The sequence below is a fragment of the Arvicola amphibius genome, chromosome 10, assembly GCF_903992535.2.
Source record: "Arvicola amphibius chromosome 10, mArvAmp1.2, whole genome shotgun sequence".
Classification (NCBI taxonomy): domain Eukaryota; kingdom Metazoa; phylum Chordata; class Mammalia; order Rodentia; family Cricetidae; genus Arvicola; species Arvicola amphibius.
Genome location: NC_052056.1, coordinates 91420647 through 91445893, shown reverse-complemented (window position 1 = coordinate 91445893; position 25247 = coordinate 91420647).

Genomic DNA, 25247 nt, shown 5'->3' with positions numbered 1-25247 from the left:
AAGCCTTTAAAACGTATATGTTGGTTTAGCTTAGCAGTCCCCAGAATTAAATGTTTCTCTGCAGTCAAAAAATTCAAAGAAAACACAATAGTATACATAATCCAGATTCTCTGTGTACATCCCATCTTTACATGGCTTATTTTTCTCACTTTTACTTTTTCTACAAGTTTAATATTTATTTTATTATCTTTACTCCTTTATGGCTGTCTGTACTCTTTTATGTTACATTTACTGTCTCTTTATTCTTTTACTTCTCTCTCCTAATGTCAGGGACCATCGCCTTACAGGGATAGTAGAGGTCATTGCCCTAAGGATGTTTACAGAACCAGCCCCTTACTCCAATGCTAATGATCACATGCTTCGGCTTACACCAGGTGCTGGCTGATGACCTTCAGTTACCCCGGCAGAGCTCCTTCCTACCCCTACCTCCACCCCATTCAAGGGGTATATAAGCTGTAACTTTCACCCCAATAAACGGAGACCTTGACAATAGAATCTTGCTTGGTTTCTTTCCTCTTCTTCAGCCCATATCTTGCAGGTTAGCGCCCCTTCAGAGAACCCTGAATAGCTGACCTGCCAAGTGGGGGTTACATCCTAAGCTTACACGCATTTTTTAAAAACACACTGTGTCTCATTTAGAGGTCTTTAATGTCTGAATATGTCCTATTAGGTATCTGAAATCCTTTTCTGTCCAGGAACACTTCTTAAAATGTTAAGCAGCTAAGCGTCATTACCAAGACTAAGGCTGCTTTGCCTTTTCTCTTCCCAGTGCAACATGGTGGGGCAGAGGTCTGTTTAGCATAAGCCACGCTCACAGCCCCATTTTCAGGCACACATGGTCTGTGTCGCCATTAAGCAAGTTGTAGCACTCTGCTCACAAACCCCATTTAAAGGCTCTGTAGCTGGACCTCCCAAAAGAGTCAGAGTTGTTTGTGCTGGAGATCTAGGATGCTGCTGTTTTGAAACTGCACGGGTTTTTTTTTTCTGCTACCACTGAATCAGGAAGACCTCTCTTAAAGGAACTGCAACATTTTTCCAGCAAGCAGAGCCCATCTGAAAAATAAATGTAGTTAAACTTTGTTTTTTAGTGTCTAGAATTCCTTTCCAAGCCCTTTCAGGTCTTATGTGGATTTAGCTAGCACATGTTGAAGCACCAATCTGTAGTAGGGGTCACTTGTTCATTCCTGGCTGCTGAGCCCCAAAATAACCACACAGAAACTGTAATAATTAAATCACTTCTTGGACTATTAGCTCTAGATTCTTACTTGCTAGCTCCTACATCTTAATTTAACCTATTTCTATTAATCTGTGTATTGCCATGTGACTGTGGCTTAACATCAAGGTTCTGGTTTGTCTGTCCCCAGCAACAGCTACATGAGCATCTCCTCACCCTGCATTCTTTCTCCCAGCATTCAGTTTAGTTTTCCCTACCTACCTCTATTCTGCCTTGCCAGGCCCAGACAGCTTCTTTATTAACCAATGGTATTCACAGCATACAGAGGGGAATCACACATCAAAATGTTGCCCATTGAAACATAACCCCAAAATAAATACTTGCATGCATCAACAGTATAGTTAACCACTGTGCTATTTTATCAGGAAATATTCAAATAGCGTATAATGAATCTGGATGGTTATATCATATGACTTCTCTTGACTGCTATTTGCAGCAATCCATTAATTATACTCACTGGTGAAAGGATTCCATGATTCTTAAAATACCAGAAGCTACCTGGGTTCTCATCCATTTTAAAACATTTTGGCACAAGACTTCAGTTGTAGCCTTCACACATGAAATGATAAGTCATCCACAGTGATGCACTGGAAGTTTCATTCTGTAGCTAATTGCTTTAAGTGTGATCTTAGCTGGTATTACTGTTACAGGTGAAAAACAGCTTCTTTTGTACAAGAATTTTTAAAGGATTTTCCTAAAAAAATGGCAAACCCCAAATTCCCATTAATCAAGAGATTCTCAGTGAAATTCAACTACTAAAGGACCCTGTTATCCAAGTGTACTATAACCAAGTGTACAGGACTTGCATAGGTCACAGTCTCCAAGATGCCACTCTATTGTCACCCAATATTGTGTTACCCAAGCTCCATATAGTGAATTGGAACAAGAATGGTCTAGATTAAAAATCATCCATTAGGATTGCATCTGTTTCATAATGCATGTACTAAAGTTACAATCTCAGGTCTCGGCTGTTGCAACAACTAAGGACCCTGTGGTGGCAAAGGAAAAGCTATGGGGGAAGATTGGCTGAAGGAACAGTGCCACTCAATCTCTTCAAATACTTTAGAACTGTTGTGTTTGGCTTGCTGGGTTTAATGATTCTGAATATTGTTTATATGCTTCTTCTTAGCCAAATCTGTCAAACAAGTTTGAAGCCGTTAACTAGAGAGAAAGAACGGGTTCCAAAATGAGTTAACGTTAACTTTATTGCAGAAACAGAAGGGGGGAATTGTTACCACATCATACCCATCTCAGAAGAAATGCTTTCTGCACCTAAAAGCTCGCAGACCCTTGGCACATTAAGGACAGGGGAAAGATCCATAAAACAAGCTTTCCAGCGGATACATGGGTGTACTGCTTCTTAAGATGCATGGGTTTGCTACGTTCCCATATACTCTTCTAGCCATGCATTTGTGTCTTCTTCACTCCCTAGTGATCTATTAAGGAAAAACATTCTATTCTTTGTAAACATGCTTTAATGACTGCATAGTTAGTATCTTTGCATGCAATTGCTTCTAATTAAAAACTCAGCCCTGGAGACACGCTGGATCCTTTGGATTTGTTTGCATGCTCTTTAGGTTCCCAGTCTCCCCTGAGGAAAATGAACTCTGCAGACTCTGAGTTTCATTTCATGGACTGAGATCTGAGGCAAATTAAGTTATTGATGTAGCAAGATCCAGCCTACTGTGGGTAGCAGCATTCCTTAGGCAGGGGAGCCTGACCTCTTTGGGTAGAAAGCCAGCTGAGTACAGCAAGCAAGGGAGTCTGCATGCATTCATCCCTCCCATTCTGGACTGTGGATGTGGTGTGAATACCTGTTTTAAGCTCTTGCCACCTTGATTTCTCTGCTAGCATAGACTGCAGCCTGAGATTGTAAGCAAAAATCCACCCTTTCTCCTATAAGTTGTTTTTTTCTCACAGCAACAGAAATAAAACTAGAAAAACTTCAATGATCTATACAGAACACTTTCTAATTAATAAGAACATATCTGTGTATTTTGAAAATATTTTTAGAACATACTCACGATTTCATTGTAAGCACCTAAAATTCTTTTAAGCCAGGAGAAGGCAGATATTATTATCTGCACACTGCTCATGAGTCAACCAGAGCCCAGACATGGAATTAAAGGGAAAGATGGAATTGGGAGCAGATTTTCCACCTGATGGTACAGTGTTTAAAAGGATAACATGCCTTAAGGAAAGTAGATAGTTAATGAAAATATAATGTTAAATATAAAATTTTCACAGGCTTGCTTATAACCAGAGAAGGATACACTACTGCTGCCCATCCCATTTCTTGGCTCTCATGCTATTATGGTCTTTAGGCTTAGGCCATAAATGCAAATGTATCCCATTTGCTCATGTATTGGAATAGTTGGGCCCTACCTAATGGTGATAGTGTTCTGTCCAACAGAGAATATCAATAAAGGATAAGCATTAACGAGACCAGAGACATGGCTCAGCATTTAAGAGTATTTGCTGCTCTTGCAGAGGTTCCCCAGTTCAAATCCTATCATTCACAATGGGTGGTGCGTACCTGCCTGGTCATAGTATATTCACAGTCTATAGCAGAGAGAAATGATGCACCCATAATGGCATAAACCATTACTGACTTTCAGAGAGATGAGTGAGGACTTTGACAGTAAGCAGAAGATTTCTATAAAGTGACAAAATAAAGGTTAAATCCCACAATATATCTCTCTTACTGATTATAGTGATATTTTATTTATGTTTTAATAAATAAAGCTTGCTTAAAGATCAGAAGGGCAAAGATAAGTCACTAGAGGTCAGGCAGTAGTAGCACACACCTTTAATCCCAGGCAGACGGAGCTCTGTGTGTTCAGGGCCACCCTTGGCTACACAAGATCAATGCAGAAACAAATCCAGGTGGTGGTGGCTCGCACCTTTAATCCCAGTACTAGGGAGTCATATGTCATTAATCCCAGTACTAGAGGGAATATAAAACAAGAGGAGAGAGAGGCTTAGTCTGCTTAGTCTGTGGTTGCCCAGCCTTGGTAGAGGTACGGCTTCTCTAGTGACTTGGTTGCTTTGCTTTTATGGTCTTTGGGTTGAATCCCAATATCTGACTTTGGGTTTTTATTATTCATGTTACAGATGATGAGAGAACCTGGCATGAAATAAAGACTCTGAAATAAACAAGTTAATAGGTGAATGAAGAATCCACTAGACTAGACTGTGTGAAAACCTCATGTCAGGAGAGGTTGGGGCAATTAACTCTTGCCATAAGTTATTATATTAGTTCCTGTCTGTGTTGCTATGACAAAATTCTGGCAAAATCAATCTTCAAAAGGAAAGCTGTATTTTGATTCACAGTTCACTGTGGTGGGGAAGGCATGGTGGCAGGAACATGAGGTAGCTGATTATGTTGCATTTGTAGTCAGGCAGTAGAGAAAGATGAATATTGATGCTCAGTTTGCCTTTTTTTAAAATTCAGTCTCAGCCCTCCATGCATGAAATGGTACCACCCTCACTTAGGGTGAGTTTTCCCACCTTACTTAAACCTCACAGAGATACCCAATGTCTATCTCCTAAGTGATTCTAAATCTAGTTCAGTTGACAGTTTTGATGGCTAGGTGTAGTGTGAAGCGGTGGGGCTGCGTCCGGCCACCCGGCCACCGGCTAGCTTTACACCCGAAATAATTACACGGAAACTGTATTCTTTTAAAACACTGCCTGGCCCATAGTTTCAGCCTCTTGTTGGTTAATTCTCACATCTTCCTTTAACCCATATTTAGTAATCTGGGTTACCACGAGGTGTGGCTTACCAGGAGAGATCTTAACCTGCGTCCATCTCGGAGAGGAGCAGCATGGAGACTCCCATGGCGACTGCCTGAAGCGTCTCCCCAACTCTACTTCCTTGTTCCCACAATTCTGTTCTGTCTACTCCACCTACCTAATTTTCTGTTCTTAAAGGGCCAAGGCAGTTTTCTTTATTAATTAACCAATGAAAGAAACATAGACAGATAACTCTCCTCCATCATTTCCCCTTTTTCTGTTTAAACAAAAAAGAAAGGCTTCAACTTTAACATAGCAAAATTACATATAACAAAACAGTTATCAAGCAAGTATTACAGTTACAATATTTAAATCTATTTTATCTTTTATCATAACTAAGGAAAGCTATAACTATCTATTTATTCTTCAACTCCATCAAAGACTCCAGAAGGATATAATGCTACCTAAGTAAACAAGAAATAAGTAACTTATAAAACTCTAGAAATGACAGAGACAACTCGCTGCCTGGACAGTCACCCAAAGTTCCTCTGTACCGTTGGGGCATCCATCTTCAGCCTTCAGGCCCATAGTGTCCAGCAGACTTTTTCATGAAGCAGGAAATTCCAAAGACAGTTCAGTCACTTTCTGCTGTGTCCTGCAGAACGTCTCGCAGACTCTTTCATGAATCAGGAACCCCAAAAGGCCATCTCACCTTTAGGCAAGTTCAGCAGTCCTCTTTCTGTGGGTTCCTGTGTCCAGTTTATGCAACAGTCCAGGCAAGAGCAGTTCCTTGCCCAAATGGCTAACAAACTCCATAAGTAGCCTCTTCAATGCCCATCTTCCTCTCGAAGTAGATTGGTGCTGCCAGGAGCAGATGTGTCTCATTGTCATGAAAAACCCTAAGTTATTAAAACATTAAATGCCATATTCTGCAGTCTTTGAAAGATATGAAGAATGTCTAACTGAAATATATCTCTACATATCTAGAAAATCTAATAACATGACTACAAGCTTAACTATTATCAATGATTATCCATTAACAACCTATATTTCCTAATTATACATTACAGTTTTTAAAATGAACTACAATCACAATAGCTTAATCAAGATCAGAAATACATATACATATAACAAAATTGACCTTAAAATCTATACCAATGCAAATTCATATCTATATCATCTCCCCCTTTAAATGTAAAAGAACATTTATAAGCAATATTTGGGAAAATGGGCGCAGTTTTTTCTCTCCAAACTGCTTCCTGCTGAATGGGGGCGCTGTTATTTAGGTCTTTCATGGTGTAACCTGTGTGCTAGGTTCCTCTCAGTTGGCAGTTGAGTGAAGTAATTTTTTGAAGATGTTCACAGCAACCTTTCAGGAGGGCGTGGTCTATCATACCATATTGGGATAGAAGCAATCCACAGAGTCTCGTCCTCTGTGAAAACAAAAGAAGAAACTCTTTTCCAAAGCATCATGTTCTTAGATCCAAATCCTGAAGTCATACCGTTAAGATGTCCATTCTGATCTAGCCTGGCAGCCCATATAATGAAATGTCTCTCTGTACTTAGCTCCTTTACAGTCAAAAAAATCAAAGAAAACACAACAAAATACATAATCCAGACTCTCTGTGAATTTTCCATTTTTACGTGGCTTATTTTTACTCTATCACTTTACTTCTTTTAATCTATAACTATCTGTACTCTGTCTCTTTAAAGACTTTAACCTTTTTTTTAAGGCATTAACTTTATTCTCTATATTTTCTTTTTCTCTCTTTTAAGCCTACGTGAGCCATTTAAAGGCCTTCTATGTCTGAATCTTTTCTATTGTGAATCTGTAATTTTTTACTATCCAGGAGCATTTCTTAAAAGGTTAACCACTTCTTAAAATCTTAAGTTGCGCCAGATAGAGGTAATACGGTACTGCCTGTTTACAGCCAAGTCTAAACCTTAACTGCGCTGTTATTATGGTAATTACGATAGATCCTGCCTGAGATCAGTACAGTTCAGCATGGCGGAGCAGAGCCAAAGCCGCTCCTGCCTCAGTCATTTGGTGCCCCTGAGCCGCACACAGTTCCAGGCACACAGCAGTCGACATTGGAGCCGCACTCAGCAGTTTAATTCTGAGACTGAGCGTGCAGCACAGAAACTCTTTTCATCCAAGTTACAGCCAAATCTGACACGCAGAGCACCGCGCAGTCTGAAAACATCTCTCTCTATGGTGGCAGGAATCCGCAAATGCTGTCCCGCTCGCCTAAGCCTAATTCCGCCATCTGCCCAGGTGCAGGTGGGGAGCAGTGAGCCATTGGCATCATCTCAGAGCACTTTCTTTCCGATCCCAAGCAGGCACACAAACATCCAGTCCATAAAAGCCATTGAAATGCTTTAAAGCCAGAGTTTGCACTGGCAGCACAGCACAAGGAAGCCGCGTTTTAAAGTGACTCAGCTTTTTCTCTGTCGCTATTGCCGAAACAGGAAATCTCTCTATAGTACGTCCAGGCAAACAGCAAAAAGCTGTGTTAAACACTCTCTCTCCTTTATTTGAAGCTTTTACAGGTTTTTACGTGGATTTAGTCACCACGTTGGAGCGCCAATCTGTAGTGTGAAGCGGTGGGGCTGCGTCCGGCCACCCGGCCACCGGCTAGCTTTACACCCGAAATAATTACACGGAAACTGTATTCTTTTAAAACACTGCCTGGCCCATAGTTTCAGCCTCTTGTTGGTTAATTCTCACATCTTCCTTTAACCCATATTTAGTAATCTGGGTTACCACGAGGTGTGGCTTACCAGGAGAGATCTTAACCTGCGTCCATCTCGGAGAGGAGCAGCATGGAGACTCCCATGGCGACTGCCTGAAGCGTCTCCCCAACTCTACTTCCTTGTTCCCACAATTCTGTTCTGTCTACTCCACCTACCTAATTTTCTGTTCTTAAAGGGCCAAGGCAGTTTTCTTTATTAATTAACCAATGAAAGAAACATAGACAGATAACTCTCCTCCATCAGCTAGGGTTGTCAACCTGATAATGTCTAGAATCACCCAGGAATGGGTCTAAAAGGACTGCTATCTAGATCAGGTTGGCCTGTGAGCATGTCTGTGAGGGATTGTCTTGATTGCATTCACTAAGGTGGAAAGACCTGCCCATTGTGGGCAGTGCCATTCCTTAGGCAGGGGATCTTGGACTGTATAAGAATGGAGAAAGCCGTTGGATACTCATGTTTCCATTCTCCATTGCTCTTGACTGTGTGTATAACTAGCTGCTTCAAGTTCCTGCCTTGACCTCTCTAAAAGACTGTAATCTGGGATTGTACACCAGATAAACCCTTTCTCCTGTAAGTTGCTTGTTTGGGGGTGTTTTAAATCACAGCAATAGGAAAAGAAACCCAGACATGGTTAGTCATCATACTTACCTACAGCTAAAGGCTCACCAGTGAATTATGGGATAGTCAGGATGTTTTGGGATACCTGAGGGGATATGGCTCTTTACAGTGAAAATATGCTCTTCCATTCTATAATATTTTGAGTCCTTTGACCCAGTGAAGTGTAATCCATCACCTTCTAGAAAAACTTCAGGCCACATCTGATTCAAAAGCAAAAGCATCTGGGGTATGATCCTGTGTAGTTTGTGATTGGAATCACTCTTCATTGGTAATTAATAATGTCTTTCAGTGTGACATCCATGATGAGCCGTCCACTCTTCATGGACCAGATATTTCTTCCCCCTGGGAAAATAAACATTGCAAACCTAAATTTAGCACATTCATGATATCTCCTGCTATTCCAATTACCTGGTGTCAGGCTCTCCAAACAAACTGAATTTTCATCATTGGGAATAAAGAAAATACCAGCCACACTGATCTATTAGTGGAAAGGAGAGGTCGCCCCAAATCAAACAGCAATATATTGCCGCTGTTGCTCACAGAACGAATTGCTACTCTGGAGAATACTCCTTTACTAAATGGCTATAAAGGCCCCATGCTCCAGAAAAGTCGGAAGAAAAATTACCTCCCAGCTTGTGCATTTATTTTTATGACTGTCGCTGATCATTCCCTCCTACTCCTGCCGACAACGTACCCCAGCGCCTGTCAATTCCCAGACCTAATCCTATACCGGTTTTCCAAATCCCCACTGAGTCAGCTTTACTGAACCGACATGATACGATCGGCTTCTTTGCCAGACTCCCAAGTCAAGTGTTATGAAGTGAGCGGAGCCTCTCTGTCTTTATAAGTGCATTGTGAACTTTATAGTTTAATATTAAACTTGCATCATAAAAAATGGCTCATAAATGGCTAATAAAAATCCAGTTTACAGCTTATAAAGTGCATCAGTACTTTGCACGGGTTTGCTTAAGAAGATTTATGTGTGAGCTCTTTGTCTTCTGCTGTAAGACTGGTTTCCCCTTCCAAAACCAAAAATCATTAAAAAAAAATAACTATCGAGAAAGAAGGGCCTGGTTGAACTCTGTGTGGTACCAATTTCGAAACCTGCTGGAAATCCAAGCACAATGTACAACTATTCACTAATGTAACAGGAAATGCCTATGGTCCCAGAGCTGGCATCATGGCCCTTGGTGTGCAGCAGTACAGGCGCCTTTGGAAGTTCAGATAGGTTAGCAGAGACCTTCAGACCAACTATGTTCAACATGGTCGTTAGAATGAAATCACCTGAGTCCTGGGATATAGCTTATATCCCAAATGCTTGCCTTGTGTCCTGGTTTGCTCTCTGCTGTGGCAAATACCCCGACTAATAGCAATTTGAGTGAGGGGGGAGTTCATTGCATCTTAAAGGTGACATGTCATCCAGGGAAGTGAGGGCAGGAACTCGAAGCAGAAACCATGGAGGGATGCTGCTTACTGACATGCTCAGCTACCTTTCTTCTGCAGCTCAGGCCCCTCTGCCTAACAGATGGTACTACCCACATTTGACTGGGTCCTCTTATGTCAAATAGAAATAAGACCGGGCAGTGGTGGCGCACGCCTTTAATCCCAGCACTCGAGAGGCAGAGGCAGGCGGATCTCTGAGTTCGAGGCCAGCCTGGTCTACAAGAGCTAGTTCCAGGACAGGCTCTAGAAACTACAGGGAAACCCTGTCTCAAAAAAAAAAAAAAGAAAAAAAAAGAAATAAGAAAATGCCTTACAGACATGTCTGCAGTCCAAACCAATCCGGGCAGTTTTCAGTTGAGACTCCTTCTTCCCAGGTGACCCTAGTTTATGTCAAGTTGACAGCTGAAGACAGCCATGACACTTTGCCAGCGTGAGGACCTGAGTTCAGTGCCCGGTACATACATAAAAAGCTGAGCATGGTGGTATACACCTAGGATTCCAGTGACAGAGAGGTGGAGGCAGGAGGATTTCTGGGGCTGACTCAGCAGCTAGCCTGAGTCAGGGAGGGCTAAATCAAGGTGGGGTAACACCTGTTGAATGACAGGCGAGACTGTCCTCTGACCTCTATGCATATACAAACCACATAGTACACAAACATATGCCCCTCTCTCTCTTTCTCAAATACATCACTTGTTGGCCTCAGTCTGTGGGCCGAAAGAGCCTTCCAAAAACTGCAGAAGTGTCAGCATGCCAAGCCCTAAGCCACAGATTCAGCAGGCTCCCCTAAAAGCACAAGGCGTCTCCTTTAATGAGTTCCACGCGGTGGCCCAGCTCTCCCTCGCCCCCCCCCCCACTGTCTCCTCTGCCTAATGCATTCATGATCTACGCGGCTGCAGCTTGCTTGTCCCCCCCCCCCATCCCTATTTCAGTTTTTATTACCCATTGCGCTGCTTTCCCCAGGTTTATATACTTCATTATGTTCTCTACTGTCACTTCCCTTATTTCATTTTTGATTTTTCTTTTAAGCTCACTGCTGGCAGCTGCCTCGCCTCTCCCTCTCCCTGCCCGCCGCTCCCCCCCACCCCCCACCACCCCCCCCGCACCATACATACATCTGCCAGAGACCAAGGCCTTCTTCCACTGTAAAGTTGAGTCCAGCTCTTGACACATTGCCAAGGAGGTATCATGACCTGGGATGTGGAGTCTGGAGAGCCTGGCTGCTGCCTCAGTCTTGAGAAGATAGAAATCCGGGTGGAAGTGTCGTTGCCTACGGCGCTTTGAGACATTTAGTTAGCTTGCATGTGTGCGGTGGTGGTGGGGGGGGTAATGACTGAGCCCTCTCTCCGGCTTCTTAGTTTGCTTTTAAGCGGGTCAGATGTAAAAGAAACTGATTAAGGGAACTGATCTCCAAAGAGCTTATAACAAAATAAATTGAAAAAAATCAAAATAAAAAAAAAAAGAAACCTTCCCACCTAAGAACAGGGACTGAATGAGATTACAGCTTTGAATAGGGTAATGGTCGCACAAACCATACAAGCTTGCATTAATCATGAAAGGGTGACTTTATCAACTTCCCTGACAACATATTATCATTTATATCTTAGAATCAATCAAGAATTATGATCCTCCTCGTGCACTCTGCTTTTTAAGGGGATAGTCTCGTGTTTTATCGAGAAAGGCATTTAATCATCTCTATCAGCAGAAGTAGGTATAAAGCTAAGAGCTAGAGAGAGATGATCAAAGTTAACGGAGTCCAGATTTTGCCTCAGCCCAGCTTTGTAAGACCAGAGTGGGGAGGGGTGGGGGGAGCTAAGACACAAGTCATAGCACACACTGGGACAGGAGAATTGGAGGGGACTCTGCTTGCAAGAGACAAGACTAAAGCTATGTATTTATGAAGAAATGGTTCTTTATAATCCTAAGGTAACACCAAATGGATTTTAACTTTAGAGAACTGGAAAATAGCAGAGATCACCCTTTTGGCCTCAGACAGACTAAGCATGTAGTCGAGGATGGTACTGAACAATGCCCATTGAACCTCACTGGTGGAGTCCAGGCAAGTATTCTTCCATTAAGCCACCATCCATACTCCCATTGAAAGACTCTAGGCAAGTTCTCTAGTGCTGAGCAATGCCCCAGGCCCTAATGCTGGGGTGCTAAACAAGTATTCTACCACTGAGCCGTGCCTCCAGTCCCATTGTAGAGTTCTAGGCAGGAGGACTTCTGCCATTGAGATGCTCCAGCCACTCACTGGAGATTCTAAATGGGCCTTAATGCTTAGCCTCATCCTAGCTCCTCAGGGGAAGTCCTAGGTGAGAGACCCACCAAAGAGCTATACTCAAGTCTCCTTGCTACTTTTTTTATTTTGAAACTGAATCACATTAAGTTTTCCAGAACTCACTCTGTAGCAAAGTCAGGTCTCAATCGTGTGATCCCCCTGCTTCACCCTCCTAAGCATCTGGGACTATAGGCATGTGTCACTATATCTGACAAGTAGCTCAGATGGCTTCTCCTTAATGAAGGAATTCAACTCAGATGGGAGCTGTTTGTGCTTGTCACGAAGCAAAGGGCAAGGGAACCTTCTATGTTTCTACTTCAAGATGTTGAAGAAAGCCACATTTTATGAACAAGAGTTAAAAAAAAGTCTGCGTAGCCTGCTCCCTACATCTGTCCATCTGTCCCAGTCCTCTTTCATTTGCAGGACTTCTCCCTCTCCCATCACAAATAACACTGTAGCTTACATAAAAAATTATGTTCCCAGTCCTTGGACAACTAACTGAAGTCACTGCAGAAAGTTTCCAATTGGCATTGTCAATGATAGGCAATGAATTTGAGGTGAGGGAGAAAGATGGCGTGTGAAAAACCCCTAGGACTCCTGACTTCTGTCAGCAAGGAGTCAATGATGTCATTGAAGAATGTGATCAATCCCAGCGGAACAACACGAGGGATCACATACTTGAGAGCACATGGCCAAGGCCCTATTTGGTGGATGCAGATTTCAAATGCTAGCTGAGTTGAGAATGAGATAATCTGTTGTGAAGAATTCATTCCGCCAAGAGCTTTGGGGTCCTGGCCTTAGGGTGTGGCCTTGTTTGTCACATGGCAGTTGATAAACTGAAGGGGAGGTGCTTGTGCTGGCTCATGGTTGGCCTGATAGTAAACCAAGCGGCAGAGAGGTGGCACGGGATTGGCAGGAGCATCGGATAGCCATCTTGGCTGATGGTTCAGAAACTTCAGCACATGGCTCATCTATCTGGAGCAGCCCAAAATGATCCACTCTCACCAACTGTGTTGCACCAACTTACAAGAATTTTCTACCCATCCAATGGGGAGAGGGAGGAGACGCAGGGAGGGGTAGAGTATGGGATTATAAATACTCTCATCTACGTGGGGGTGTAGTGGAAATGCAAAGGAGCTGTCAAATTTTTCTTCACCTTTTTCACCAAGCAATTTCACCTCTTGGTGTTTATTCTAGAGAAATATTCTGCTTGAGTGAAGTGCCGGCATTGTTGAGGGGGAAAAAAATGCCAAGTCCATCAGCAGAAAACTGGTTGAACACACTTTATTATAGCTATACCGCGGAATCCTATTGCAGCCATCAAAAGAGAATGGTGTGTTTCTTTATGTACTGTCATAGAGAGACTATTGAAATCTATTATTAAACAGAAAAAGAATAAGTGGGTTGTGGAAACATCTCTATGATACCAAGTTCACATAAAACGCCGAAGCAGAACATGCTACACATCTGTACAATTATGTTTTCATTCCCTCATTCCTTCTGCCAATCAACAAATACACACTGAGTGCCTGCGTTGTGCCGAGCAACATCTCCGTGATAAAGAATTTACAGTGAGTGAAAGGCTTTGCCCTCCCAGGAGAGATAAGCTTGAGGCTGATGAACAAGGAAAATATGCGACTTGCCTAATGGTTCTGGGAGACAGAGGAAAATAAGTCAGAGTAAGAAGAAAAGGGGGAAATCCCATGGAAGAAACATTGATGCATTGATTGTCGTGGTAAACAAACAAACAAAAAAACAGACATCTGAAGCAGAGGTGATGGTCACATTCGTACACAAGGAAAGAACTTCTCAGGCAAGGGGCAGCCAATGCCAAAAGGCACAGAACCTGGGATGGAGTAGAAGTGGGGAATGGGGTATCAGACTGAATGGTAGATGCTGCAACATGTGTTAGCACTCTTGTTCATCTTGATAGGCATCTCCCTTGGATACAAAACTGCCTAGGAGATCATGGAAGTGCACCTCTGAGTGTATATATGAGGGCGTTCCTAAAATAATTAGGTCCCAAAGATTCTGCCATACCTTCTTCAGGTAAAGGAACGCTAAAATTCTCACAAGGGGATTTTGTGCCAATTCCTATGCTGCTTTTCAGCTGCACAAATTCTTCTTGTTCTATGAAAGAGGTACAGGCCCCTCTGAGGAAACAGTCCTGTATTTTTAAAAAAAATATATGAGACGATGAAGTATTTCTCGAGAGTGAAGATGTAGAAAAAACATTTGCCCCAGGCTGAGTTGAAAGAGACTGGTGTGAGTTTGATGGACCGGGAGACATATCCACATGCTGGCAATCCTGCTACAGGGCAGCAGAATCCTGAAGAAGCAGAATCGTTGTGTGGTCCTCGGGCTCTCAGTTCATGGTCAGTACAGAATTTTTCCACTGTAAGAAGAGCTACGGTGGCTGGAGAAATGGCTCGGTCAGTCAAGTGCCAGCACCCACATGAAAAACAGACATGACAATGTGTGTCTGTCTCTACCTCACCAGTGCTGAGGCTGTTGTTATTTAGCTTGCAAAATGCCTTCAAAGGAGGAATATACTGGTCCACCATTTAGCGGTATCGGTCTATCACACCAGGGAGGGTATGCTGGAGAACAGCTGCTCACCTAATGGTGGGGGGCAGAGAGAAGAGGACCAAGGACCAGGTGTAATTTTTAAAACTATGCCTCTAATAAAATACTTTCCCCTGCTATTCTCTACCTTATGCAACTTCTAGAACCTTCCAAGACAGTATCACCAACTGTTGACCAATGATTCCAACATGAGACCTTGATGAGGAACGGTTCGTATTTGAAACCACTCTGGAATTTATATGGATGCTTGGGACTGAACTAAGATCTTTAGGCTTATAAAGCAATTAGAACAACAGAACTGTGGCTGGGCCATCCTACCTCAGTTATTAGTCAAGATGCTCCACAGACGTGCCTACAGGCCATCCGATGCAGGCATTGTCTCAATGTACCCCATAGCATAGCAAACCGTTTACACAATCCCTCTGTGATATACACAGACTTTATCTTTTCACTACTCAAAATGTTCTCATGAAAGATGATATCAACCCACTTTCCTTCTACGCAAAACTATAGTTTAAACACACTAAGTGAAATAACTATACAGACATCTCTCTTGGAGCTGGAGAGATGGCTCAGAAGTTAAGAGCATAGGGTTCACATCCAGAAGATCTGAGTTTGGTTTTCAGATGCCACATTGGGTGGTACACAATTGCCTGTGACTCCAGATCCAAGGGACCCAATGCCCTCTTCTGGCCCCCACACAAAGACACAGCACATATAGACAGATGGCAGGCAGACAGAGATACACACACACACACACACACGCACACACACATACCTCTAACAAACATGATTTTGAAAGCCTCCTGTCTTCTCTAAAACATTATACATACACCCATAATGTTGTCAGACATAAGAGATTCATCTCCACCGTATCTTGATTGTAGGAACATCATGGCATTTTGAGGACCAAGAATCTTGGACATAAGAGAAAGAAGATGTATAGTTTGGCAATGGGTTATTGCTGTAGGGGTGAAGTCAGTGGTCCACGAGTCTCTTTGAGAACAGAGAGCGGGGATTGGGAAGATTGATGGAGGAGTCTCATTGGCTAATAAACAAACTGCCTTGGCTTTTTGATAGGGCAAAATTTAGATAGGTGGAGTAGACAGAACAGGAAAAAGGAAGTGAGGTAGATGGCTCAGACAGATGCCCAGCCTCTCCTCTCTGGGACAGACTGCCGTGCCTCTCCTCAGGGAGCCAGATGCGATGAAGCCAGCCACCAGGTCAGACATGCTGAATCTTTCCGGATAAGACACCATTCATGGTGTTACACAGATTATTCGATATGGGTTAGTCAAGATGTGAGTAAGAGGCTGAAAATAATGGGCCAGGCAGTGTTTAAAAAAATACAGTTTCTGTGTAATTATTTTGGGGCATAAGCTAGCCGGTGGCTGGGAGCAGAGCAGTGGGAACGCGCCCGCAGCTCTCCACTACAGAAGATGGTTCAATACATACAGTGTTTGCCTTGCTGCTGATGTGGCTGTGCTGAATAAAACTTCGCTCTCTGAATTTCAGTGCTACCTTCCTTTTTAATTTGCTTGTTGAGGGTGGGCAGCCAAGTCTGGGTTTTCAGGGCTGCCAGGGCCAGGCTCTGACCCTAACAACTGCAGTAATACTTCCTTTCCATATTCCTTTCATAACAAGCCCCCCCTTGTGTTTCATCCATTCAAATAAGAGCATATTCAGCCTCACCAACATGACAAGCATCCCCGTGTTTTCTATGTAATTTGTAGCCCACATACATACATAATACATAAATACATACATATATATGTGCATATGTGTATATACATTTTTTTCAAGATAGCATCAGTAGAATATGAGATGCATCCTGGATGAAGTCCTTTGCTGGACCTTATGACATTGTAAAGATTGCAGCTCTGTGATGCTGTCCCTAAATACCCTTTCTAAGTAAAGTCCAAGGCTAAAGAGAGTTCAATAATGTGATCATCAATGCTTCTTGGAACTGTTCCCAAAAAGACACTGGGCCTTAGGCCAGACCAGAGGAGAGTCTCACAGGCTGCAGGGGTTGTGAGCAGCAGCAGGGGGGCAGCCAGGCCATCATATTGTGCTGGGAGGGAGGAAGAAAATTCTAGGAGAACAAAGCAGCTTCCCGGAGGTGCTTTTGCCAGGTATTCTGACACAATAATGAGGAAAGCAACTCACACAGTAATGTACTGGTTTGTCTTGGTTGCTATGGTGAAACGCCATGACCAAAGGAAGGAAGTGTTTATTTTGGCTTATTCTTCCAGTGAGTTTGTATCCATCACGGTGTGGAAGGCTCGGCATGCCATAAAGATCAGGAAGCAGGCTGGTTGCATTTTCATCCACACACAGGAAGCAGAAAGAAACAGAACAGGAAGTAGGGGGAGGCTAGCAATCTTCAAAGTTTACTCCTAGTCACAAACAAGCAAGGCTGCACCTCCTAAAGGCTCCATAGCCTCCACAAACAGCATCACCAGTTGGGGACCAAGTGTTCAAACATGTGAACTCAGAGTTCACAAAGTGATGTTTTATAGGACAGTGGAGTTTGAGTAGAATGGAGATCACATGATCCTGTCAAGGATGGGATTGGGGAGATGGTCCAGTTAGTGAAGTGCTTCCTGAATAAGTTTGAAGCTTTGAGGTCCGAGACTCAGTACCCTTATATGAAGCTTACTTAGCATAGAGGGGCTCTGGCTCAGTCTCTGCAAAAGTAACAAGTGCTCTTAACCATCTCTCCAGCCCCCGAAACCAATCCTTTTTTAGCACCAGATTCCAGCAAATTTACAGTCACAGCTACCCCTGGAGTTTCCAAGCTTGGGTGTCCTCAATTACCCCCACCCCCCAAAAAAACTGCTTTGGGGTTAAAAAAAATTTCTCACCTCTCTCTCTCTCTCTCTCTCTCTCTCTCTCTCTCTCTCTCTCTCTCTCTCTCTCACACACACACACACACATACACACATAAATACATAATAAATAAACATTTTTTAAAAGAAAGACCATTTCATGTGTGCTATTTTTGGTTAAGGTTCTGTTGAACTAAATGTGCTCTATGAGCCTGGAGGTCTGTTTTCTGCTTCTGATGCTATCAATGCAGCAAGCATCTCAAAAGCAGGCAACACCTCTGCATCAGGACCAGGACTCGAGATAAGAATATGGAGTCCCAGCCGGATTTTTTTCTTAAATCATTTGAAGCAGAAAGATCCACTTTTAATCTGGTCCCCACCACCTGGTGGTAGTCTGCATAAGGACATGGGGGAAGGAATTTTGCCCTTTGCTCTACACTCCCACCCCTGTTCACAGCTGTTTCTGGCAAGTCCCTTCCTTCACTGGCATCAGAGCCTGCATTTTCCAGGATTCTGGTGTATACTGAAGACCAGCTGAGGCATCCAGCTTTATGGACTGAACAAGTATGGGTTCTGTCGGTAGACTTCCATAGAAGTTCTATGTCTGTGTGTGCCAGTGTGTGTGTCTTTATGTCTGTGTGTGCCAGTGTGTGTATCTCTATGTCTGTGTGTGCCAGTGTGTGTGTCTCTATGTCTGTGTGTGCCAGTGTGTGTGTCTCTATGTCTGTGTGTGCCAGTGTGTGTGTCTCTATGTCTGTGTGTGTTTCTTGTACATTTTCCTTGGCTCTTTATTTTTCTGTTTGTTTGTTTGTCCCACTTGATTTCATTTGTTCTTATTTTATTTTTTTCTTTAGATTCCTATGGTTTTTCTAATGAAGGACAGCAAGGAGGAGTATGGGCTTCAGTGGGTGGAAAGGTGGGGAGGATCTGGGAGGAGTTGGGCCATTTGGAAACATAATCAGAATAGACGGTATGGAAAAAATCTATTTTCAATTTCAAAATTAAAATTTAAGTACAATACAGTTTTAAAAGGATGTAAGTAAGAAAAAAGAAAAAGGAATCCCATGTAAAAAAAATTCAAACAGAATTTTGCCCTGAAAAAGTTATTTCAGATGAATCATTTTTCTCTTGGGCTTAGCAAGTTTCAGTCTTAAACATAAATTACTTCTAAAATTTAGGTATTTCACAAAATGATATCACATCTTTAATATTGCCTACATGCCCTTTTTTATTTTCTACTCTAATTCTCTGCTAATATTGCAACATAGTAATATAGGCTCAAGCCTCAAAATGACGTTCACAATCATCAGCCCCACCATGTGAAGGTATAAGACTATTTTTATTATGGTGCATTTATACAAAGAACATAAAACCATATTAAAGGATAAATAAGAATAAACATAACAGAAATTAATTTGAAAAACAAAATATTCTACTAACAAAGAAATACTGATTGTGATAATTTTGGGTTCCATCTCAGCCATCACTGAGGCCACAAATACATGGTGGCAGGGTGTCAGAATCTGCATAGATGCTACACTCCTCACAGTACTGCAGGTTACAAGAATTATCAAAAATCTGTTTGACCTCGATGATCTCTTCTTGAGTAAATTTTCTTGGTTCAACACACTTTTCAACATCTTGACAATTTGCGAATCTTAAGAAAAGACACACACAAAATGAGCTTAGAATTGTTCTTTCCAGTGAGCGTCTACAGTCATGAGTGCTGTATGGGAAAGTCTGGGGCTGAAGGCCATCACACATGTGACACCAGCCTTGGGGTAAAGCTCCTGCTCCTCCCCTCTCTTTTCCTCTCCTACAGTTGCTATGCATGTGAACCTAGGTTGCCACTTCAAGCAAGGGAGAGTGACTTGCACCCCAGTGGCTGCTACAGGCCCATGAGATGTGGGAATGATGAAGAAGGTGCTAGAGTTGGCTGGGCTCAGCCTGGTCTCCACCATCTAAGTCCCAAGAAAGGGACATCATTACTGCTGACAGCCTGCCTCTCCCAGTCTTCAAACATCTCTCGTCTGACTTCCATCCCTGTCAGCTGTCCTCCATGGAGTCTATTCTCTTGACCCATTTCACTTTCCTACAGCCACTGGCAATGAATCAGGGGACATGTGAGCTTCCCAGTGAGTGTGAAGAGGTCGCTATAGCAATACTCTGTGTGAGTAGGAGACAGCTCATGCCCAAGGCATCCTCTGTGGATTCCCCAGTCTACAGTGTCAGAGAGGGAAAGGTTGCTCAGCCAGGGTCCTGTTAAACACCTGAAGGCACACTCCTTGGTGACAGAAATCAATGCTGGCACATGCGTGTTTTCGTGCACGGGCAAACACACACATACACACACACACACACACACACACACACACAGAGAGAGACACACACACTCACATACAATCCATGCTGAGAACAGTGGACTTGTAAGTTCTCAGCTCCAAGCTAGAAGGAAAACCCTCGAGTTTCTGTACCCATCTGCCCACATTCTCTCAAACCTGACAGTGGCCTTGACTTTCCCTACCAGAAGCCACTGTAGTAAGAAATGACCCTGCTCCCGCAGAAGGCCCAGTGTCCCATTGCAGAAGTGATTTCACCCCTACTCATGTGACTTACTTGACTTCCTTGGCTGCTTTACAGGTAATATAATAAACATAAATTAACAGCATATGCATAATAAACAGTAGACCGCCAGCAACGCCAAGAAGAATCTTCATTTTCATGTCTAACATCTTTCACACCTGGAAGAGAAGATCGGGCAGAGGAGTTGTCTTCACTCCCAAATTCAGCAGCCACTTGGCCATTGCTGCCCCATGTCCCATTCCCAGTGAAGAAGAAAGGTCCCAAGCATGGATCTTCATGTGTGTAAGTAGAAGGAACTCTGGCCAGGGAGGTCCACGCTGACCTCAGGTGGGTAAAAGAGTTTATTTGTGGTTGAAAAGGGATTTGATCCAGGCATTAGTGGCCCAAGACTTTAATCCCAGCATCTGGGAGGCAGAAACTGGTGGATCTCTGAGTTTAAGTCCAGCCTGCACTACAGAGCTAGTTTCCGGGACAGTCTTCAAAGCTATACAGAGAAACCCTTCTTGAAAAACAAAAAAACAATCAATAAAATATCAAAAACAACAACAAAAAGAGACTTGATAGTAAAATCCAGATACCAGGAAAGGAGGATGACAGTAGAAAGTGATTAGTGTTCAGAGGCAGTGAAGGACCCTGAGCGAATGAAAAGTCTGCACTGGAGCTTCCCACACCTTCTCAACTGTGCTCCCTGAGTCAACTTCCTCCAGCAAGTACACTGGGGAGAGCTGTTTCATGGACTGAGGGAATGACACTTCAAAATGTTACTGCCCTACACCGCTGAGAAAAAATTATGTTAAAAGCAGGATTTTTGAGGGTTGGGAGACCCCCACAATTAAACGAAGTAGGACATGTTATCTCAGGGTTAAAAAGATTCTGAAGGTGTCCAGCCAACCCCTCGCTGAGGCTGAAACAGGATTGCTGAGACCATGAGCCAGCTTTCTCAGAAGTTTCTTGTGCCTCATTCTGTCTTCTAGCAGGCTATGTGTCTCCCTGCTAAACACTTAACCCTCCCACCAAGTCCCCCTTTCCTGGACTTAGTCTACTATCAGGAACTGGGGAGCAGCACGCCCAGAGACTACAGAAAACAATATGGCTACAAAGCATACTTACCAAAGTTAAGATGTCTAGCACTGAATTAACGACAATTACTTAAAGCACGCGCGTGCACGTGTGTGCACACACGTGTGCGCACACACCTCCAAATAGGAGGAAAGGGTTTCTGATATAGGCTGCTTCAGAAACCGGCAGTTTCTCAAACCTGTGATTTGAGAAAAGGATCTAAACAACTCTCTTCGAGCAGTTCAGAGACAGACCAATGTACTCCACCGAAGGAGGGATAAGGTCTGCCAGGGATGCTAGAGATTACCACCAGCTCTAAGCCAACCTCTGTGACATCAGCTTCAAGCCCCCTTCCTCACAATGCCGAATTCTGTCCCACCTCTAGGCATATTTTGGCTTCAAGTACTAGAGACTATTTTATATCATTTAAAGTCTAACAGTTGAGAGTCTGCCAATCAGAACCTGGTCAACTGTTTCAATTATTTAAATACAATCATGGATTGAGGTTTTAAACACCCTCAACATCATAAGCTACATGTGTTTGGCTGTGTTCACTTGTACAGTGAAGTGAGGTGAAGCTGTTCACTAGGATTCAAGCGCACACTCAGCGACACTGGCAGGGTCTCACACCTCATGCTTGAATAGCTGCAAAACAAGAAAGTTAAAGAGAATCCCTATTTTAGTCAGGTTAATTGTGTGATTTTTTTCTTGTCAGTTTCTTTTCAGGCTCCATCTTTTTATAGTTTAAAATGTAGGGTCAGGTGGTGGTGGCGCACGCCTTTAATCCCAGCACTCGGGAGGCAGAGGCAGGCGGATCTCTGTGAGTTCGAGACCAGCCTGGTCTACAAGAGCTAGTTCCAGGACAGGCTCCAAAAAGCCACAGAGAAACCCTGTCTCGAAAAACCAAAAAAAAAAAAAAAAAAAAAAAAAAAAAAGAATATGGAGTCCCCCAGCACAGTCTAGCTGTTGCCTACTGGTTGCCTCCGAATTGAAACATTCCTCCCCTGCCTCCAGAGGTCACGGATAGACTCTGGAAAAGAGCAAATTTCACATATCTGGAGATGCTGAAACTTTCAAGATTCACCAAAAGCTGTGGGGCCTGCAACAGCTGCTGTGGGAAGAGACTCTGAATGACCAAGCTACTTGGACTTGTTGAGAGCCACTTGCAAATCCTTCAGGGGGCTCCAGACATGCAGCTTCTGGGTGTCACCACCCATGGTGACGTGTCTGCTTTTGAGCCCTCCCTGTTGCTGTAAGGAGCCCCTCACATCCATATTCCTCTTAGTAAGGCCAGTAAAATGTCACTGGTTCACCAAGTGAGACTGATGGAACCGTTACTTCAGCCTGTAATGGGTTCCCTACCTGGCATCTACTTGGAAAAAGTTTTTCACCCAACAGTAGTTCAGCATCTTCCCCTTGACAGCAGCATGTTCTCCTTGCTTCATGCAGGCCCCTCTTTGCCTCTACTGTTGATGTCTCTTGAACCTTCTTGGCTCAGTAATTCCATCCCCCAGACTCACCTTAGGTCATGAGCACATGAGTCTTCTGTATCCCTTACCCTTGGAACCCTGTCTTGTTTCTTCTTGTTTTCCTAGCTTCAACAATTGATGAGGATTCTGAGACGCCACCCGTTCACTGAAACCTCAGCCCCTCAGTGCCTCTTGGTTGGGTCCTCAGTAGACTTAACTCATTGCAAACTTATTGAACATGAGAAGATTGGAGCTGTACCTTCGTGCTGCTTCAGTTTACACACAGAAAACTCGAGATCACCAATTCTAGACTCTCCAAGACATGAGCAATACATACGAATGCAATCACGTAGCACCTGTGTTATTTCTTTTAATATAATATCCTCCAGGACAGGTCTCCCTGGGTTGTCACAAATTACAGGAGGTCTTCCTTGGAATAGCTAAATATTCCTTTTTGTGGTGCCTTAATAGTATCCCTGTGTGTGCGAGTGTGTGTGTGTGTGTGACATTTTCTTTATCTTTTCCATCAATTAATGAATATTAAGGTTGGTTCCATACCTTGGTTCTTGTCAATCATGCTGAAATAAAAATGAGAGCATAGTTATCTCTTTGACTGCTGGTTGCTTTTTTTAATGTTTAAAAGTTATTACTGTGTATACATGTGTACAATGTGTCTGTGGGCATGCACATGCAAAGGTACACATTTGGAGACCAGAAGGCAAGCATGGAGTTGGTTCTTTCCTTCTGCCTTTATGTGGGTTCCACGGACCAAATCAAAGTCCCCAGGCTTGTGCATCAAGTGCCTTTACCCCCTGAGTTATCTGACTGCCCCTGATAATACTAATTTCATATCCTTTGCATATACACACACGGTAGTAAACGAAGAGGAGAATAGTGTAGAGAGGTTGGCACAAAGACAGAATGGGCAAGGCCCAGGAGTGTGCAGTTAGGAGCCCTGTGTCCTGATGCTCTGTCGCACATTAGAGTGGACAGAATTATTAATGACACATTACAGACTTGCAGTAGTTAGAAGACATGACTTTGAATGTTCACTCCACAAAGGGATGATAAATGTTTAAGGTGATGGATAGGCTACTTGCATCACATTGTACCCCATAAATACATTCAATTATGTGTCAGTTTATACAACACGCAGTTAAGTGTCAATCAAGAAAAGGGAGACTGGCATAGTGAATGCTTCCCTGTCATCACAGGACTTGGGAGACTGAGAGTTCAATGTTATCCATGGCTGTACAGCAGGTGAGAAGCCAGCCTGTGCTATGTGAGACCCTGCCTCAGGAAAATAATAATCGATGAATTAATTGAAGAATGGAGACTATACTACTACAGCATGTTAATGTGATTCAAAATCAACCTTAAAGTGCCAGTAGTTGAAATAACTTTGATCCTTATTCTACATATGTTCTATAAATGCACATGAACTTATATATCACATTGTATCTGATATGTGTGTGTGTGTGTGTGTGTGTGTGTATCCATGCTGATATATAAGTGTCAATTCTTAAACATGTAAGGGATGAGGGAAGTGGCTCTGTCAGCATATTTGCTTACCTCCCAAGCACAAGGTCCTAAATTCAATCCCCAGAAGCCGAATAAAACCAGCAAGTGTGGTAACTGAATTTGTAATCCCAGTACTTGAGAGGCAGAGACAGGAGGATTCCTGGGGTTGTCAGGCCAGTCTCCCTAGCCTGTTGGGGAGCTCCAGGCCATTGAAAGACTGTCTCAAATAAATGACAAAAAGGACCCTCAAGAAATGACAGCCAACATTATCCTCTGGCCTCCATTAGCTTGCACACATTTGTGCACCTGCACACACACACACACACAAAGGAATGTGAATGAATGAATGAATCAATGAATCAATGAAATGAATGGATATTTAACATTGGAGCCTGGAAGTGTAGCCCTATGGTAGAGCATTTGACTAGTATGTGTGAGGCTCCAGGTTCAAGCCCTAGCACGGAAAAGAGAAAAACACTTGAAGATTGGATACCATAAATACATCATGCTCGTTTAGTTTAAAGATCAAGTTTCTAAAATTACAGCTCAGCTGTGACAGACTGAAATGGTTCTTTGCCAAACTGGGTCGGTCAGCAGTCAATCATGGGTCAAGGAAGGGCTCGTGCGGGCATCAAATGTCATGCAGTCCAGGACTAAAACGCCAGTAGCTACAGGTGGCAGTGTGTGTGTGTGTGTGTGTGTGTGTGTGTGTGTGTGTGTACATGTGTGTGCACATGCGCGTGCACAGTGTGTGCTCAAACTCTATTGGTTAGTCCTAAGAAAGAGCAGTCACCTAGAAAGCTACCCCACTGCCCTCTACTACCAAATGAAGCAGCTCATCGCCGTTAAATTAACTGAAACTTGAGGTCACTCATTTCACAGCAAATGGTCTGACCCCTCCGTGCTGAACCATTAGCCACTGATGGATTACGGAGGAGAGATAGTCACTGTCTTCCCAGGCATAGGCCCGCTGCAAGAGACCACCAGGCTCCAACGGGCAGCAGTAAACCCACAGCTGCGCAGGTGATCCTGGAGAGTGGATTTCAAAGAACAAAATGAAGCTGGTCAGGAAGCAGAGAACCAGTGTCGGTAGAGTGCTCAGCTATTAATGGGACATTTACATCACACATCCTTCCCAT